Source organism: Giraffa tippelskirchi, chromosome 1 (genome assembly GCF_054371585.1).
Source record: "Giraffa tippelskirchi isolate mGirTip1 chromosome 1, T2T-mGirTip1v1.2.pri, whole genome shotgun sequence".
NCBI classification, from domain to species: domain Eukaryota; kingdom Metazoa; phylum Chordata; class Mammalia; order Artiodactyla; family Giraffidae; genus Giraffa; species Giraffa tippelskirchi.
Window position 1 is genome coordinate 62,842,656 of NC_137275.1, and position 19,890 is coordinate 62,862,545.

The 19,890-nt window shown below is 35.8% G+C and overlaps 1 long non-coding RNA gene across 1 annotated transcript; it reads left to right on the top strand.

The window, feature by feature from the left end:
* The first annotated feature begins 341 nt into the window (after positions 1 to 341).
* LOC145521224 (uncharacterized) lies at positions 342 to 18,637 on the top strand. The gene is made up of 3 exons (XR_014065248.1): positions 342 to 468; positions 3,797 to 4,561; positions 18,127 to 18,637. It is a non-coding gene; the product is annotated as an uncharacterized LOC145521224 (long non-coding RNA).
* Positions 18,638 to 19,890: the final 1,253 nt, after the last annotated feature.

The window sequence follows — 19,890 nt, forward strand, 5'->3', positions numbered from 1 at the left end:
AAATGTGTTTTAATGGAAATACAAACACTTCATAGCTATGTATCTGTGGTTAATTTACTGATATAATCTGGGCCTCAGTTCTTTCATACAGAGAATAGAAAAAATACTACTGTTCTCACACAATTTGTTAAGAATTAAAGTTAGTAACTATATTGTTTTATATAATTCTGAGTACTTACCAGTATTTATTTGTCCATTTTCTTTTCTCTTTTTCAGAATAAGCGATTATTGTAAAACACATCACATGTATTGTGTTAGTCACTCAGTCATTTCCGACTCTTTGTGACCTCATGGACTGTAGCTAGGCAGGCTCCTCTGTCCGTGGAATTCTCCAGGCAAGAGTACTGGAATGGGTAGCCATTTGCTTCTCCAGGGAATCTTCCTCACCCATGGATCAAACCCAGGTCTCTGGCATTGCACGTGGATTCTTTACTGTTTGAGCCCCTTGGGAAGCCCAAAATATACCAGGTAAGGGCTCAATGATTTCACAGGGTATTGAAGAGTCATTTGTGAATAATTAGGGGGAGTTCAGGATAACTGAATTTTAAAAAAAAAAGAGAGAAAAGAGGAGGAAAGTTAGGGGAAAAAATGGATGAAAAAGAGATCATAGATTGGATATACTTGAGGGGTAACTTGCGAGTTGTCATTGTTTAGTAACTCAGTTGTGTCCAACTCTTTTGAGACCCCATGGACTGTAGCCCCTCAGGCTCCTCTGCCCATTAGATTTTCCAGAAAAGAATATGGAATGGATTGCCATTTCCTTCTCTAGGGGATCCTCCCAGACTAGGGATCAAACACATGCTCCCTGCGAGTCTCGTGTCTTACAGGTGAATTCTTTACTGTTGAGCCCCAGGGAACCAGTACCATAGACAGATTCACCGGTAATATAAGGAGCATTTGGTAGAATAATTGGAAACCACTCTGGAATGAAAGTCGGGACCAAGTTGTGAAAAGTTCTCATGGTAAATACTTATACCAAAAATATGTTTTAAAATCTTATTATGTTCTGTGAACAGGAAGCAAAATAATACTGTTATCTCCTTTTACATTTGGCTTCAGAGAATGCTTTGGGTCTCTAAATAACTGCTAGCTATCACCCTACCAGGCAAGAAGAATAGGCTCAGTACAATTCTAAGAAATGAATGAACAGATGTTAATTGAAAAGTATTTTTCTTCAAATAAAAGTTATTTGGATCTTAACAAGATGGTATCTTATTTAAACAGCCCTATGATCATCAACTGTCCCAGAATCATTAATAGTAGGAGCCCAACTCAAACACTTACACATGGCTATTTCAGCTTACATTTAAACTAATTAAATTTAAAAACCAATTCCTAAATTGCATTGGCCACTTTTCAAGTGTTCAATAGCTACATATGCCTAGTGCTTACTGTATTTGAAACTTTATATACCACTTCCTTCCTTAGAGAAAATTTCACTAGATAAGGCTGAATTTAGTATAGCTAATCTTATGAGGCACTGGAGCAGGCCCAGTGCTTTTGAACTGTGGTGCTGGAGAAGACTCTCGCAAGTTCCTTGGACAGCAAGGAGATCAAACCAGTCAATCCTAAAGGAAATCAACCCTGAATGGTCATTAGAAGGACTGGTGCTGATGCTGGAGCTCCAATACTTTGGCCACCTGATATAAAGAGCTGACTCACTGAAAAAGACTCTGATGCTGGGAAAGATTGAGGGCAGGTGAAGGTGCTACAGAATGAGACAGTTGGATGGCATGATTGAGACAATGGACATGAGTTTGAGCAAATTCTGGGAGATAGTGTGGGACAGGGAAGCCTGGCATGCTACAGTCCATGGGGTCACAAAGAATCAGACAGTACTTAGCAACTGAACAACAACAACAAATCTTATGTAGGTGTGCTCCATTATGCCCCATAGGAAATTCTTTTAGCCATTTCTTTTTTCACTCATCCGTAGGATGACCAACTTGTCCTGATTTCCCCTAGAGTTTCCCTGTTTTAGCAGAGAAATGACACAAATCTTCCCAGCTCTCATGGAGATTTACATTGGGGATTTTACAGTGATTAATTCTTAAGTATGTCCTTGTCTATGTCTGTGCTGGTTTACTCTACAGTACTAGGATTTTACATTGATTTCCTACCTTGTACCTTGATCTTTCATGTGTTTGCTACTACTTCATTTATTCATTGTTCTATGAGAAATAGGGTCTTTCTTCATGGACAGGATTGTGCTTGTAATGTAATAGCGTCTTCAGCCTCTTTCTAACTAGACTTTAAAATGTTTGCAGATATTTCATAGAAAAATTATATATTGTCTTTTTGTGAATAAACTAATATTTGTAGATTTGACCACTTGCTGGTGTTTACCTTGAATGTTCCGTGCTCACGTGCAGCTTGATTGACAACTCTTATACAGAAGATTGCCAGAGTAAACCGAAGTGACTTATTCTCATGGATATTAAGGCATCAGAATTTCTATTTGATTTTTCTCCACGAACATTTTCAATCTTTCTGGTGTCAAATCAAACTAAATTTTTTTCTATCCCATTTTGATGTGACATTGGCAAAAGTGTTCTGTCACTGTAACATTTAAGTGCGTAATTTCACAATGATTCTCTTTATTCTAATTTGGCCACAAGTAAGACTTTTCTTTATAATAGTAGTAACACATAAGGTGTTCAAAGGTGAATAACCTATATTATTGGAGAGGAAGAAAATTTTGAGATGTCCTAAATCACCAGAAAGCAAACTGCATATTGGAATGGGATGAACAATGGCTGAGCAAAATCTGTGATATAAAATGATCATCAATAGTAGAATTTTATATCATTTAGAGTAGACTAAGTTGCAAGAAAATAAAATAGAACTACATATATCCTGGCTCAATAGGATAACATTTTAATTTTGCTTTCATAACTCTCTTGGGGGATGTCTAGGTCTATAAGAATTGGGGTGGGGCTAGAGCTCATCATCAATTCATTTAGGCAAGCAAGTAGATAGAGGTTCATCTATTTTCAATGATCTTTCAAGGTAACCATGTTTTCTCTGGTTATCTACTACTACATAAAACACTATTTCAAAACTTAGGGGTTGAAAAAATGAAACAAACAAAAGCAAGTTCACAATATACCAATAGAGTCTGGATTTACCTGGTCAATTTTTCTGCTGGTTTCATCTGAGCTCACTTATGTGACTGCTGCCATTTGCAGTCTCAGTTTGGTCTTCATTCACATGCCCAGTAGCTGAGATGGAAAAGCTAGGGTAGTTCAAGGCTGGCCAGTAACCCATGATTGGTGCATTCATATGTCTGACAGCTCTGATGGGATTGCTGGACCAGTTGAAGGATGGCCAGAAATTTCACTTTCTTTACACTGTCTCTCCAGTAAGACAGATGAAACTCTTTACACGGAGGCAGCAGGTTACAAGAGGTTAAATGTTGGAGTTAATGGGATTCCTAGAGGCTAAATCTTAAAATAGGACACATCATAGCAGCGATATTTTATTTGCCCAAGGAACTCACATGCCCAGCAGAAGTGTTCATTCTGATGGAAAGAGTGGAAAGAAATCTGTGACCAGATTTAATACCCAAAGCAACTGTCTCTACCCTGCTAACTGAATGGAGAATGATGATGAGAAGAACATAATGAGTTTTAGTGAGTGGGTCTAGAAGTGGCATGGATTACTTCTATTCATATTCTGTGGCTACATATTCTTCCCATTGTTGTCTGCATGTCACATTTGCAATGAAGATTATCAGTTTCTTACATAATGAGGTCAATTATAGTTCTATGGATCTTAAATTTGGATTTGGTTACAGGACTATATTACGGGGCTTCCATGATGGCTCCGATGGTAAAGAATCTGCCTGCAATACAGGAGACCCAGGTTCAATCCCTGGGTCAGGAAGATCTCCTGGAGGAAGAAATGGCAACTCACTCCAGTATTCTTGCCTGGAGAATTCCATGGACAGAGGAGCCTGGTGGGCTACAGCCCATGGAGTTTCAAAGAGTCAGATATGTCTGAGTGACTAACACTCTTTATTGGGTTATATTATATTTTTTTGAACAAGGGACACAAGGAGAAAGTCGAAAACCTGATTGAGCTTTGAGGTTTATCTTCTCTTGCTTCTCTTGGACGGAGAAGGCAATGGCACCCCACTCCAGTACTCTTGCCTGGAAAATCCCATGGACGGAGGAGCCTCGTAGGCTACAGTTCATGGGGTCGCTAAGAGTTGGACACGACTGAGCAACTTCACTTTCATTTTTCCCTTTCATGCATTGGAGAAGGAAATGGCAACCCACTCCAGTATTCTTGCCTGGAGAATCCCAGGGATGGTGGAGCCTAGTGGGCTGCCGTCTATGGGGTCACACAGAGTCGGACACGACTGAAGCGACTTAGCAGCAGCAGCAGCTTCTCTTGGAAGATTCTGCTGCCACTGTTATCTGAAGTCCCAGATAATCTGTTGGATTCTAAGAGAAAGGTGACTCAGAATTTCCCATTATACCAGAAGACAGCTACAAAACCTTCAGGAGGAGATTCACAGAGCAATGAGTGAACCCAGCAAAATCAAGAAAGATTCACAGTTGAGTCTTATCTAATTCATTAACTTATAGAATCATGAGCTAAACATATGGTTTCATGCCACTAAATTTAGGAGTGATTGGTTGCATTCCAAAAGCTAACTAATACGTACTCTATTATTAGGACTCAGTTGCACCTAACTACAAATGAAGCTGAAATATGTATATTTTAATTGTGTGCTAAGGACAAAGAGAAATTCTCATTTACATGAAGTAAGCAGACTGCCACAATGCAAACTCTTATTCATCAAATATCAATTTGTGCCCTTCTTTTCATGCATTCACATAAAATGCACTCATTCTTCTCACTAGTTCTATCCAATTACTGCATTAATCTAAAATAAAGAAAAGCAAAGCAGAGTTTTCTGGTACTAGCATGTTCTTTACATATTGCCATGATATGGTTTTTATAGTAGGAAAACTTCTAAGATAAAAAATGCAGATTATCTTTCTCTGCAAATTTCCCACTTCTGATATATACTTGCAGAGCAAGAAAAAATAGTATATAATAAAAAAATCTTGTTTATAAAGGGAATCAAAATAAATATATAACAGCCATTCACTCATAGAGGTGACATAATAATGCTAAGAAACTGAGAAAACATTATGTGACCCAGATTTTTTTTTTTATAACCTGGATCTTCTCCTGATATGGAAGTTGCTTGTTCATGCTTTTGTGTGGCACTGACTCCATACTCTGGGTAGTTTTTTCTTGTCCATTGTTTGTAGGATCACATTTGAAGTAGTCATTAGGGAATAACTTGTGCTAGTTTTACTCTATCTAAAACACAAGTTTTTGCAATCACAAAATTTTAAAAATCAGGCTCATGGTTTGTCTCAAAAACATCTCAGGAGGTTTTTGATCTTCTTTGCTTACTTTTAGTATCATATGCCAGTAATTTTCTTTGCATTTATTTCTGGGAAGGAGTTATTAGAATCATTCTTGTATTTGCCTCTTTTTTCTCTTGCCTGTTTCACTTTAACAGGAGTCATTCGGCTCTGACACCATATAAAACAACATGACTGGATAGAAGACTTTCTATCCTATCTTTTGGGATCCAAGAGCAGTTAACTTTTCCACTTTTGCAAAACTGTTAATTCCATGATTCTTATTTCCTGTAGCTCTACTCTGAAACAACCAATTCTTACCTGGCTAATTTGTCTTTATTAAAACCCTGCTAAATGCAGCAATTGAGTCAACATACACTAAAATTTTATCTGGATGGGTGCTATCTGATCACTTATCCTGAACTTCAGAAATGATAGACTCTGAGTTACTGAAATCATAGTTTTACAAGGTGTTTTAAATCAATGTATGCCATGTGAATTCCTTCTAGTCTTTGGTATCATGTTAATAATTGCCTGCCATAAAACAACAAATACTTAAATATTGATCTAAATATTAATTAATGTAGGCTAGGTAATGCCAATCAGATTCAAACTTATAATGGTTCTATGCAATAAAAATGTATTTCTTGCTCAAGTAAGAATCTTGGGCAGTATCCGGGTAATGAAGGGTTCTGCTTTACATATTCAGAGACCCAGGATAAAGACTGTACTATCATCTTCAACATGTGACTTCCTACTTCACCATCAGTTTCTCTGCCCATTCAGAAGAAAGAGGAAGTAGCAAGAAGTTCAGTGGAAGTTTATTTGGGGAAAGGGGAGAGAGGAGTCAGTCAACTTTCATTTTTCATTGGCAAGACCAGGAGGACATGATCACACCAAACTTCAAGGGGGCTTGAGAAGTCTAGGCAAACTATTTGTCCACAAAGAAGAGCCATGTTTGATAATTGTTAATCTCAGTTAGGTGGCTCAGATGGTAAAGAATTTGCCTGCAATGCAGGAGACCTGTGTTGGATCCTTGGGTCAGAAAGATCCCCTGGAGAAGGGAAAGGCTACCCACTCCAGTATTCTTGCCTGGGAAGTCCCACGAACAGAGGAGGCTGGTGCACTACAGTCCATGGGGTCAAAAAGAGACACACATGACTGAATAACTAACACTTTCACTTTTTTATCAATCTCAATTACAAAAATCCTGTTTAGGGAAAATGTAGGTCAACTCAACACTTATTGTCTCCATTTTCACAGCACCTATCAAATAATTCTTATCAGCTTTTTCCTGCTCTGGTATAAGGTCATAATTGCTCAGTCTACTACTCCATTTGCCACATTCTCCTCCTCTAATTTTTCCCTATGATAATTGCAATCTTGTACTTGAGGCAGTCAGCTTCTTCTGAACCCTTTTATCTTAGGTTAGACCAGGTGATTTTGCTAATAGATTCCATCATATGAGTTTATTTATGGTTTTACAGTAATCAATGTATCTTCCTCCTTACTCTGAGGGAGTATTTGAATTGAGCTTGTTTAAGCTGAAATGATATCCTCACACACTGTTTTATCCTCACTGGTAGAAGCAGTGATGCTATTCCTAAGCAGAAGACTCAGCAAATCTTTTCCACTCGTAAGCTATGAATTAATGTATCTCGTAACACAGATCATGTGCATCCCCAGACTACACTATTAGGAGTCTTACAGGACAATTTCACACCTAATGGAGTTTGCTGGCTACTTACTGAATCTTTTAGCAACTTCTTAGAATTAAAAAAAAAAAAGTTACACTAAAGAACTATACACTGAAATCATCAGTAAAGAAAATATGGCTTTGTCAATGAATTTTTTTCTACTTGGAACTGTAAACAAAAGCAACTGAGTAAACTAATACAGAAGCTTTCAAAGTCAGAAAACTGTAGCAAGTCGGAATTTATAAAGGGATAGTTTAGGATTCCAGGAGAAGCCTAGCACCGTAAATCATTCACAATCACCTAATAATGCTTACTGCTTGATAAATACTAATTTTTTATGGTGAACAGGTTCATTTTAGCAATGCAACCTGAATGCCATGTAGGGACAGATGCAAATTACTGGTATTTCATTCAAATTTTCTCTGGGCAGAGATTAAAATAGCAAGCTCCAGAAAAATGAAGTCTGAAGGAATAGGCAAAGAACAGAAATCTAATGCTTAAAAGATATAAATTCAAATGCCTCATCTTGGCTAAAAATTACAGTTGAATACCTCAGAAACTGATCAGAAATGAATAGAACAGAAACATATTCAGTTTTTCAGAAGGTTTTATTGTCAGAGACAGCTCAGCTCAGGCTGTTAGAGTATGTGATTTCTTAATTCTTAAAACAATCCCTAATCCTTAAAATTTAAACAAACAAGAATAGACCTATGAAACAGCAAGAGGGAAAAAAAAACACAATGGCATGGAGACTGAGGCAGCTATTCAAAAAGCTTATTTAGGAAAGGAGAATCACTGAGAATGAAGTGCAATGGACAAGGCAGATTCTTTCCCAAAACCCTAAAAGCCCGAAATTTTGAAACAAAACAAAACAATAAAAGAATTAAATAGCAACTCAGAAATAGCTTGTTTTTCCATTCTGACACACAATGATACCTTCTATGAACTAGTGGCCATTATGTATTTAAAAATGGGAGCTTTTATTACACTTGCCTTATACATTGTCCATATAAATATATTGGATATCCTGGGCTTAGTTATAACTTAATGATAAGTTATCAGCTTTTGGGAAATTATAGTAAGATTTTACAAAGGATCCTCCCTATCATCCAGAGATCATGGGTATGAAATTGAATCAAATAGCAGATCAAATTTTGGAAGTTAAGTATATATATTTATGGTGGTTTAGTTGCTAAATTATATCCAACTCTTTGTGACCCCTTGGACTCTAGCCTGCCAGGCTCCTCTGTCTGCAGGATTCCTAGGCAAGAATACTGGAGTACATTGTCATTTCCTTCTCCAGGATATGTATTTATATCCATTGACATATTGTTAAGAGTCATTAATGGGAAGTATTATTTTTAATTGGATGATTAAAGAATCAGACTGAGATTAATATTTATTGGTTGCCTTTCTCTTAATAATAGTTCATATTTTCCAGCCATGTAGTTTTACTAAGACTAATCCTTCTCACCATGTTCAGAAATATGACTGATTGGCATAATCTAATAGAAATACCCCATCCCATGATTACAAACCCAATAAGATTCATGAAACTTCAGTATCTCTTTACTGCTAGATTTCAATATGTGAGTATGCAGCCTTAGGAAATACTAGAAAGACACATATCAGAAGCAAGATGGGAGTTTTCCAAGAACGGATCCAAAATCAGTTGTTGAAAAGATATCAAGATGCCAAGTAGAAGGATGCTGGACTCACTTCCACTCACAAACACATCAAACCTACAGCTAAATGTGTAGAGTGAATTTTGCTAATATCTACCTGGGGACTAGCAGAACAGATCTTCTACAACCAAGGCTATAAAGAAAGATCAGCATAGAATCTGACTTTAAAAAGCAGAAGCAATCTGATTGGGACCTGCAACCCTAGAGAGGGACACAGAACAGGAGGAGTATACCACAGGCTACATGATCCAACTTCTATTCCAGGATATACATCCAAAAGAAAAAAAAATACTTCAACAATTTTTTTTAGTGACAGCTTCCATTTGTCATTCAGTATGTTACTTTCTCACACTTGATATCTGCTAATCTTCACTATAGCTCTCCAAGTAGGTGTGAAGATTTTCTTTGTTTGCAGATATTCAACAAATAGTTGAGCCTTTACTTGTGTCACATATTTTCAAAGATATATAGCTGGGTACACAAAAGTTATAGTACCTTTCTTTTGCATATTAAACTTCAAATGGCTAACTACCTTGCCCTGGAGTTTGGAAAATAGAGTGTCCCTCCCTATACCCTTCTCCAAATAGAGGTTGGAGAATCTTGTGGGCAGAGGAGCCTGGTGGGCTACAGTCCATAAGGTCGGAACACAAAGGGACAGACACAACTGAAGTGATTAAGCACGCATACACGCAGAGTGTAGAGTTGGTAATTATAGAGATGAGATTTAAAGCCAGATATCAATAACTCCAAAGCAAAACATTTTTTTACTCCTCTTAAGATACCAAAAGGAAACCACAAAGAATACTGAGGTTCAGTCTACTGTATGTACCCCAGAAGCTCAGAGGACTGATCTTAAGGCTACAAGGACTAATGCATAAGCTTTAAGTGTATAGACTTCAAAAGCAGAGATAAATTATGAAAATTAAATTCACACAACTATCCAAAAACGACTCACAATTTTTACTTTTTAACGTAATACTGGAAATAGAGTTCGGGCAAGAATTCTAAATATTGTTATTTTTACCAACTGTATAAATTCATTCTGCAAGGTAGCTGCATATATATTTATGTGTGGTAATTAGTTATTCTTTCAGGAATACCATGAGTGCTGAACATTGCAATTGAACTTAATTTACATTTTCATATAATAAGTTCTCTAATATCCCCCAATGATGAATGCTGCTGCTACTGCTGCTAAGTCGCTTCAGTCGTGTCCGACTCTGTGCAACCCCATAGACGGCAGCCCACGAGGCTCCGCCGTCCCTGGGATTCTCCAGGCAAGAACACTGGAGTGGGTTGCCATTTCCTTCTCCAATGCATGAAAGTGAAAAGTGAAAGGGAAGTCACTCAGTCATGTCCGACTCCTCGCGACCCCGTGGACTGCAGCCTAACAGGCTCCGCCGTCCATGGGATTTTCCAGGCAAGAGTACGGGAGTGAGTTGCCATTGCCTTCTCCCCAATGATGGTATGCTGTTATAAATATATTTAGAGGTAAATGATTCAAATAGTTCATATAGGCATTGAGCTGTTAAGAGAAAACGTAAAAAAAAATCATGAAGTTTTAAATATTTGGAGCTTTTATTTTTGTTTTTGGATATTTGATAAACGGAGAAATTTTATTAATATTATGCTATATATGAATTCCATTGACTCAGCAATGCCTAGACAATGAAGAACTTCTTATATTTGTATTTTCAATTTAATTACATCTTCAATCTGGTAGGAAGTGAAAACCAAAAACTAAAGGTTATCATCTCTGATGTACCTTAGGAATTTGTTCCAGAAAGCTTACCAAAAGTAAGTAATAACAAATTGTTCCTGCCCTGTATTCTTTCTAGTGGGGTTTCCCAGGTAGTGCTAGTGGTAAAGAAACCTCTTGCCAGTGCAGGAGACATAAGAGATGCGGGTTCCATCCCTGGGTCAGAAGATACCCTGGAGGAGGGCACAGGCAACCCACTCCAGTATTCTTGCCTGGAGAATTCCATGGACAGAAGAATCTGGTGGCCTGCAGTCCAGTGAGTCACAAAGAGTTGAATGTGACTGAAGCAACTTGTCACCCACACACACATTCTTTCAAGTATGATAAAAATAATCCAATATTTTAATTTCAAGAGTTTATTTTACTTGAGTCAGATCTAATTTTCTTAAATCTTATGAATTTAATCAGTTCTCTTGTAAAGGAGAAAACCAATTTAAGGAAATAGAATTTTAGAATTCAGACAATATATTGAGTATTTTTATTATTAATACTCAAGGAAACTTGAGTAGATTAATAATTAATTCTATAAATATATTTGCTTATGTAGAAGGCTGCTCACGGGTCATAAACATGTTTATTTAACTTCTGGATGACATAAACTTTCTTGCATAAATTCAGCTTAAAGTAGAAATTCTCAGTGAACTGACACTTGAATATGAACTGGCAGTATAAGGTGTTTATTAAATGTCAAGATGGTCATTAAGAAAAATGAATGTTCAAATCTTATGTTTGGCACTTAGTAGGTATATATCCTTAGACATGTGACAACTGTTTTAAGCCTCTGTCTCCCCATGTGTTAGTGATCTTAAAGATTTGGTGTTGAGAATAAAGAAGGCATATAGCTGGCACAATGCCTGGGGCTAGGGAACACTCAATGAGTTTATTTTCACATTTATATTGAGATTAATTTATGTATATATTTAATTTCTTTTTAAATTGAAGTATAGTTGATATGCAATATTTTATAGCTTACAGGTGTACAATATAGTGAGTCACAATTTTTAAAAGTTGTATTCATTAGTTTATTGGATTTATATTTTTAAATGATTTAATTTTACTGGGATAAAGTGAAGAAAATAACAAATATTGCCTTTAAATATTTAATATTGAATTAACTCAGACAACAGAATTATTCTGTATCCCAAGTCAGTAAAATAAATTATACTTTAGTTCAATAGTAAAAGGAATTCATTTCCAGTTTGATAGCTTCACATAAATTATATGAAAGTATTCTAGGGCATACAAATGACTGAAAAATGTGAGAACTTTTACAATTATAAATAAAATTTTAAGTATATTTGAACCAGAACATGTAGCTTTTTGACTGACCAGAGTTCAATGAATAACAAATGCCCTGAAAAAAGAGCTACACTTGATTTATTTTTTTTCTGTTCTAGGAACCATTATTTCCAGCTACTTAATGCAGAACAGAGAATAGTGACTCCTTTTGCAGATGAGTGGGAAAATTTATACATCTGAAAGGTTAACATTTCCATTCTCTTGGAATCTGCCTCTATGTAGCCCTGAGCATCCTTGTCTACATTTTCTTTACTACTCCTAGATTGCTATTGTTATCTATGTCAAGGATGTGGAAGTCATAGAATGAAGCTTTTTCCTTTTAAAACAAGACGTAATTGCTTTCTTTTCTATTTTAGACATCATTCATCATGAGTATAAGGGAAAAATGCAAAAATAAGGTCATTGATTTTTGTATTGAGGAACTATCAGTACCAGTGATTTATATCACAGTGTTATTATTAGAAAGATGTCAAATGATATCTGTGAAATAATGCAGAATGGTTTAGTCATTTTCAATTGCCAGCTGTATGAGAGTTATGTTCTTAGGTAGCATAAAGTATGCCACACAGATTTCCTGTTTCAGGAAAGCTTCTCTTCTAACTCCTCTAAGTCATCATGGAAAGAAAAAATAATTTTTTGACAGGAAATAAGAACAACATCCTCATTAAGACACTGAATGCTGATTAATTCCTAGTGTCAGCTGGTGCTATTTGCCCTGTGCCTGAGTCACAGATTCTACTAGTTGATACTCTTTCCTATTTATTAACTTTTATCATTCATATCCATTTGGCAAGTTGTACTGTGGACTGGTCTGTGATACAGTTTGGCACCTTTAAATATACTCACGTTAATCTCTGATGTGATAAAATGATCTGTTTTTTATATCACATTCCATTGAGGCTACATGCCATTCTCAGAGAGATGTGATTTTGAACTGGCAAGACATGAGAAATTGGCATTGGGAATAAGTAGCTCTCAGGTCAAAGTCATCGAACCAGTTTTTTTTTTTTTTTTTTGCCACTTTTTGGCTGTAATTCTTCTTTACTCCAGATGGCTTTGTTTTTTAGATGTTAGTGAAAATAATAGATAAGTATTTCCCCTCTGAAATTTTTCTTGCATCTTATCCTGTAATGTACCTTGTCCAAGTTTCTAAACAGGTGAGGATAGTTAATTTGTTCTCATAAAGAGTTTGTAGTTTATTTTGTACTAAATTAAATTGTATCATCATGCTATTTGATTTAATTATAAGTTCACTTTATTCATTTCTGTAGTAGTTTCTGTTGTGCTAGTCTATGAAAATGTAAAGATGATATAGTCCCAGGTTACAAAGTTTGTGCATATGAAGCCCAGTAACTATAGTATGTGTAATAATTCTACAGAGGTACTCTGCATTGGATTTAATACATGTATGGAAGAGTACACAGATATAATTAGGTATGGAATAATAAAGAAATGCCTTATTGGAGAGAAGTTAAGAGATTTAAAGGATGAAGGTGTTTGAGCATCAAGAATGTGAGAGGAGTTGGAAAAAAGAGTTAGAAACATACGAAGGACTAAATGAAATCATAAATGTGTTAATAAAGAAGTTTTTCTTTTAACACTCAAAATTTGCATATTAATTTCATATATCAAAGTCCTCATTTTCATATGGAAATGCAATTAAATATATAAGAATTGAATTAGATACTTTAGATTGAAACCTTCGAACTTAATAGTATTTTGGGGTACATTTATGACTCTAAATTTATTATTAGAAATTTATGGAAATGTGACATATATCAAATATTATGCTGGCAGTAAAAATATCCACAATAATCTAACCATGTGTGCATGCATGCAGAGTCATGTCTGACTCTTTGTGACCCCATGGACTGTAGCCTGCCAAGCTCCTCAATTCATGGAATTTTCCAGTAAAGAATTTTCCAGTGAAGAATACTGGAGTGGGTTGCCATTTTCTACTCCAGGGGATTTTCCTGACCCAAGGATCGAACCCATATCTCTTGCATCTCCTGCATTGACAGGCAGATTATTTACCACCGCACCCCCTGAGAAGCCCTAATAAGGCCATAAACATTTATGAAATGAACAGTATATTGTGTATGGTCATTTATGAATGGACATAAGTTCTTGCCCTATTCCTGGTAAAATTCTTTTGAATCTCTCCATTCAGGCTGAGTCTGATTCAGCTGTTCTGATGTTCATATCCAATTTTCTGTAATTCTAGGTTTATATGAGATATATAATGTAAACTTTACTAGCTGAAAGTGCCCATGTTTTCCAACTATCAGATTTCTTATTTGTTCCAGCTGAGGGTTCATTTTCTAACAAATTTCCCCATATTCATTATAAAAAATTTAAAGAAAGGAATAAGGAACTAGGTATCTGTAGGAATTTCCAGAAAATATTTTAAGAAATTCCTAGAGATAAATTTATTAAAGTAAGAGTCTGTTCACCTGACCAAGCAGCCCATTTACTAAACAAAAGACTTTCTACAGATTTTGTATATCCCCAGTTACCTACCAAGCTAAGACTCTGTCAAGGTTATGTTCTCTATTGCTAGGACAAGTTTGAGGTATTAATAAATCTTATTTTATTAACATATTCCCTGGTGATAATCTTGAGAGTTCAATACAGGAAATATGATGAGTGTGGTATGGCGCATATCTGATTTGAATGATCTGTTTGATGTGAAGAGGCACTTGAAAATGTGTGTGGAGAGCTCAATAGTTGATAAGATGATATAATAAGACTTTCAATGAACCAACATCATATCATTCAGATAGACAAAGTATGTGTTCAAGTAAAAAAATTGTAAACTAATAATGAATACATTTTTTATAAACTCCCATACCAAACTTCATAGACTCCTTTCCCCTTTGTACATCCTATACTTTATGAAGGCCCGCCTTGTCAAGCTCATTATCAGTTTATCAGTTCCATGATTTGGCTATTAAAAAAAAAAGCATTCTCTATCTATCTATCTATGCTTATATAAACTCATAGGTTCTTATATTTATTAAAATACAATGCTATTACTCTTGTTTTTCATACTCAGATTGGCCCAGATGCCCAGTGAAAACCACTTTAAGCTGGCTTCTGTGTCCTTTTGATGTGACCTCAAGATTATTTGAGCACTTCCTTAACATCTGGTGCAGTTCAATGATAAGGATCATGTTATAGTTTTCATGGGATAGTATTGGAGTTCTGTTATGTTTGATTGTTGATGTTGGTGTTTTTAGTGGAAAAGGGTATTTGGAAACCAAGATCAGGGTGCTAGTAGCACATATATTATTATTTAATTGATTTATGACTTAAGAGCTTGGGTACTATTCTACTGTATATATGTAACATGATTTATAAAGCCAGCCTTCTAATAGACACTTGGAGTGCTATCAGCTTCTCACTATAACAAACTGTGCTGTAGTGAATATTTTTGCATATATATATGTGTGTGTGTATATATACATATATATATATATATATAGAGAGAGAGAGAGAAAGCAGTATTATTAATGTCATAATTGAGAACAAAGCCAAAAATTTTCATCAGGTGCAACCTGGTATTTCCTCATGTCATCTAACTTAATCTATTCTGTAATAATCTTTATCTTTCAGGGAAATTATATATTGGCACTGTTCATAAGGTTCCCAACCCAAGTTTCTAGTGTTACTAGTTTGGTTATCCTTAGTATAATTGTTTTCAAGATAAAGAGGAGACTTAAAACTTAAATGACCACAGCCTGTTGTTAACCATGTAAATCCACCCCTTAACTATGGGAGATTTTATTCCCTGGCTGAATTTTTTCTTGTTACTCTGATTGAATTTAACTCCAGAGGAAAATTTTCATTTTTGGCCAGAGTAATAACAAGTATTATTAACTGGCCAGGTGAGAGGATCCCACCTAGTAATATCAAGAGTAGCCTGAATAGGATTGAACTTTCTTTTTTCTAAGACAAATTCCCTAAGGGCCATCCAATTAGAGCCTTGAAGTGGAGAAATCTACCAAGTAATCTGGAAGTGCCCAGATACAGGTAAGTGCCCACAAACACAACAATTGATTGATTTTTAAAACTAGCATAGGATTGTGTCCATGATAGAAAAACATTTAATTTATATGCAAAGGTCCAAGAAGTCAAGAAAACAATGATCATAGAAATCAGGTCCAGCATCTTGGGTAAGTTGTCTATTTCCGATGTCATCTTCTTCTCATCCTGGTGTGTGTAGGTTCCTCTGTTTGAGCATTATTTTAAGTCTAGTTTGAGGTTGGTAGTTCTCTCTATAGACCAGTCCTGTGTAGGGGACTGTGGAAGTGGGAATTAATCCAAGAGTCAATGTTCCCTTCAGTTTTACTGTGAGTGAGTAGTTAAGAGTACCTAATAAAGGTCCTTCCATTCAGGTTGGACTGAGTCCTTTAAATTATGCTTTTCCTAGAATACATAATTCCGTGGTTGCAGGTCATGGGGCATCTGATCTTCATCCAAAGGTTAATGAGATAAGCTTCAGAAACAAAAGTGTCATTTTAATAATTTGATGAAATTTTACATTTATATAGTATAACAGTAAGGAGCTATCCAGGAATGAGTCAGTAAATGCAGACCTCCGTTAACAAAATTTGAATTTAACATTCATTGAAAAAGAATCTTTTTTTTTCTCTAAAATTATCCTCATTTCTACCAAATATATACAAATTAAGACTAATTTGTTGCAGAATAAGTCTGGTCTCAATAAACTTGACCTGATTAGCTTGGATAGAACTATAATTAATCATATAGGCTTTTGCTTACTATATTTTTTAATTGAATTTATTTTTAATTAAAGGATAATTGCTTCATCCTTTGGTTAGTTGGTTTCTACCATACGTCAACATGAATCAGTGTATATGTTTCTATGTTACTCTCTCCTATAAGGAAACTTAGACTGAGCTTTTAAAAGTTGTCTCAGGGCTAGGAAAGTCACAGCAAGTAGACTTATTGCCTTATAGATGTAGGTCACTTACTTCCTTATAAAGTCCCAAAAATACCTTAATATTTCTGTACCTGTAGATGAGGTAGCCTTTCTAATTTATCTGTGATGAATCTGTATATTTCACAAATACAAAGTATATATGTAATACAAATAATTTTTCTTGAAATTTGAATTTTTATTTCTGGCTTTCTTATGCTAAATTTTCATGTGAGGAAATAATGATAACCTTAAAATAACTGCTTACTTCCTGGGACTTTAAAAATAAATATATATTTAGCAGCAGTTCTAAGGTTCCATATACATTCTGTTTCAAGTGCAACACCAAAAAAATACATTATATGTTTCCTTTGGTTTCAGCTTCCTGCTAATTTTTGCCTCTCTTATATATTCAATTTTATATAGCTTTCATTTTATGTCAGATATTTTATACAAATATTAGGTTACAACTCATGGACAATTAGTATTCTCTGAACATATTTCAAGAATTTGGCAAATGATGTGATATTTAGAATCGTTGCTTTCCCCATATGTCTATACACATAAAAATATTTTATTAGAAGAGTTAGTTACAATTTTGGATTTTGTGCTCTCTCTCTCTCTATATATATATATATATATATACATACATATATATACATATATACATATATATATGTATACTTATATTTATAAAATGGAAGACTTTTCCATCCCTGAAACTCAATCCATCTTATAGTTATCATATTGTTGAATAGAGTTTCTCTTTTATTTAAATTAATTTATTATAATAGGAGGCTAATTACTTTACAATACTGTGATGGATTTGGCCACACATTGACATGAATCAGCCACGGGTGTTCATGTGTCCCCCCATCCTGAATGCCCATCCTACCTTCCTCCCCATCCCATTCCTCTGGGTTGTCCCGGTGCACTGGCTTTGAGTGCCCTGTTTTGTGCATCAAACTTGGACAGGTCATTTGTTTCACATATGATAATATATATGTTTCAATGCTATTCTCTCAAATCATCCCACCCTTGCCTTCTCCCACAGAGTGCAAAAGTCTGTTCTTTATATCTTTACATCAAAATTTGATGATTTTGAGCTATTATATTTTATGGTTTCTAATTTTTTAAATTTTATTCCAAAATGAACTAGTATTTTCAAGAGATATAAAATATATTAAATTACTATTGCAGCTGTGACATATTAGCAAAAACGTGATAGCTTACAGTAACATAGATCTGGCTTTCAGGCTTTCAAAATAGGTTTCATAATGTTAAAATGAAGATTTCACTAGGGCTTCATTTCTTTTTGGAGGCTCTAGAAGGTAATCTATTTCCTTGTTTTTTATAGTTTCCAGAGATTTCCCACATTCCTTAATTCATGATCTCATTTCATCTTCAAAGCTCACAAGGATCATTTATTGGTAAGTTTTTCTCCTATCACTTTGAAAGTGAAAGTTGTTTAGTTGTGTCCAAATCTTTGTGAACCCATGGACGATACAGTCCACTCCAGAACAGTAGAGTGGGTAGCATTTTCCTTCTCCAGGGGATCTCCCCAACCCAGAAATCAAACTCAAGTCTCCCGCATTCAAGGTGGATTCTTTACCAGCTGAGCCACAAGGGAAGCCCTATCATATTACTCCTACACAGACTCTTTTCAGCCTCCCTCTTCTACATTTAAGGATTCTGCCATTACATTAGACCAACCCAGATTATTTGGGATAATTTAATTATGTCTGAAAAACTATGGACCGAGGTTCATAACATTGTACAAGAGGTGGTGACCAAAGCTATCCCCAAGAAAAAGAAATGCAAAAACACAAAATGATTGTCTGAGGAGACCTTACAAATAGCTGAGAAAAGGAGAAGTGAAAGACAAAGGAGAAAAGGAAAGATATACTCATCTGAATACAGAGTTCCAAAGAATAGCAAGGAGAGACAAGAAAGCCTTCTTAAGTGAACAATGCAAAGAAATAGAAGAAAACAATAGAATGGGAAAGACTAGAGATCTCTTCAAGAAAACTAGAGATACTAAGGGAAAATTTCATGGAAAGATGGGCACAATAAAGGACAGAAACAATATGGAGCTAACAGAAGAAACTAAGAAGAGGTGGCAAGAATGTACAGAAGAAATGTACAAAAAAGGTCTTAATGACCTAGATAACCATGATGGTTATCACCTTAGTTCAGTTCAGTCTCTCAGTCCTGTCTGACTCTTTGCGACCCCATGAATTGCAGCACAACCGGCCTCCCTGTCCATCACCAACTCCCAGAGTTTACCCAAACTCATGTCCATCGAGTCGGTGATGCCATCCAGCCATCTCATCCTCTGTCGTCCCCATTTCCTCCTGCACCCAATCCTTCCCAGCATCAGGGTCTTTTCCAATGAGTCAGCTCTTTGCATGAGGTGGCCAAAGTTTTGGAGCTTCGGCTTCAGCATCCTTCCTTCCAATGAACACCCTGGACTGATCTCCTTTAGGATGGACTGGTTGGATCTCCTTGCAGTCCAAGGGACTCCCAAGAGTCTTCAACAACACCACAGTTCAAAAACATCAATTCTTCAGTGCTCAGCTTTCTTCACCGTCCAACTCTCATATCCATACATGACTACTGGAAAAACCATAGCCTTGACTAGACAGACCTTTGTTGGCAAAGTAATGTCTCTGCTTTTTAATATGCTGTCTAGGTTGGTCATAACTTTCCTTCCAAGGAGTAAGCATCTTTTAATTTCATGGCTGCAATCACCATCTGCAGTGATTTTGGAGCCCAAAAAATAAACTGACACTGTTACCACTGTTTCCCCATCTATTTCCCATGAAGTGATGGGACCAGCTAGAGCCAGGCAAATGTGAAGTCATCTGGAAGTCAAGTGAGCTTTAGGAAGCATTACTGTGAACAAAGCTAGTGGATGTTATGGAATTCCAGCTGAGCTATTTCAAATCCTAAAAGATGATGCTATTAAAGTTCTGCACTCAATATGCTAGCAAATTTGGAAAATTCAGCGGTGGCCACAGGACTGTAAAAAGTTAGTTTGCATTCCAATCTCAAAGAAGGGCAATTGCAAAAAAATGTTAAAACTACCACACAATTGTGCTCATTTTACATGCTAGCAAAG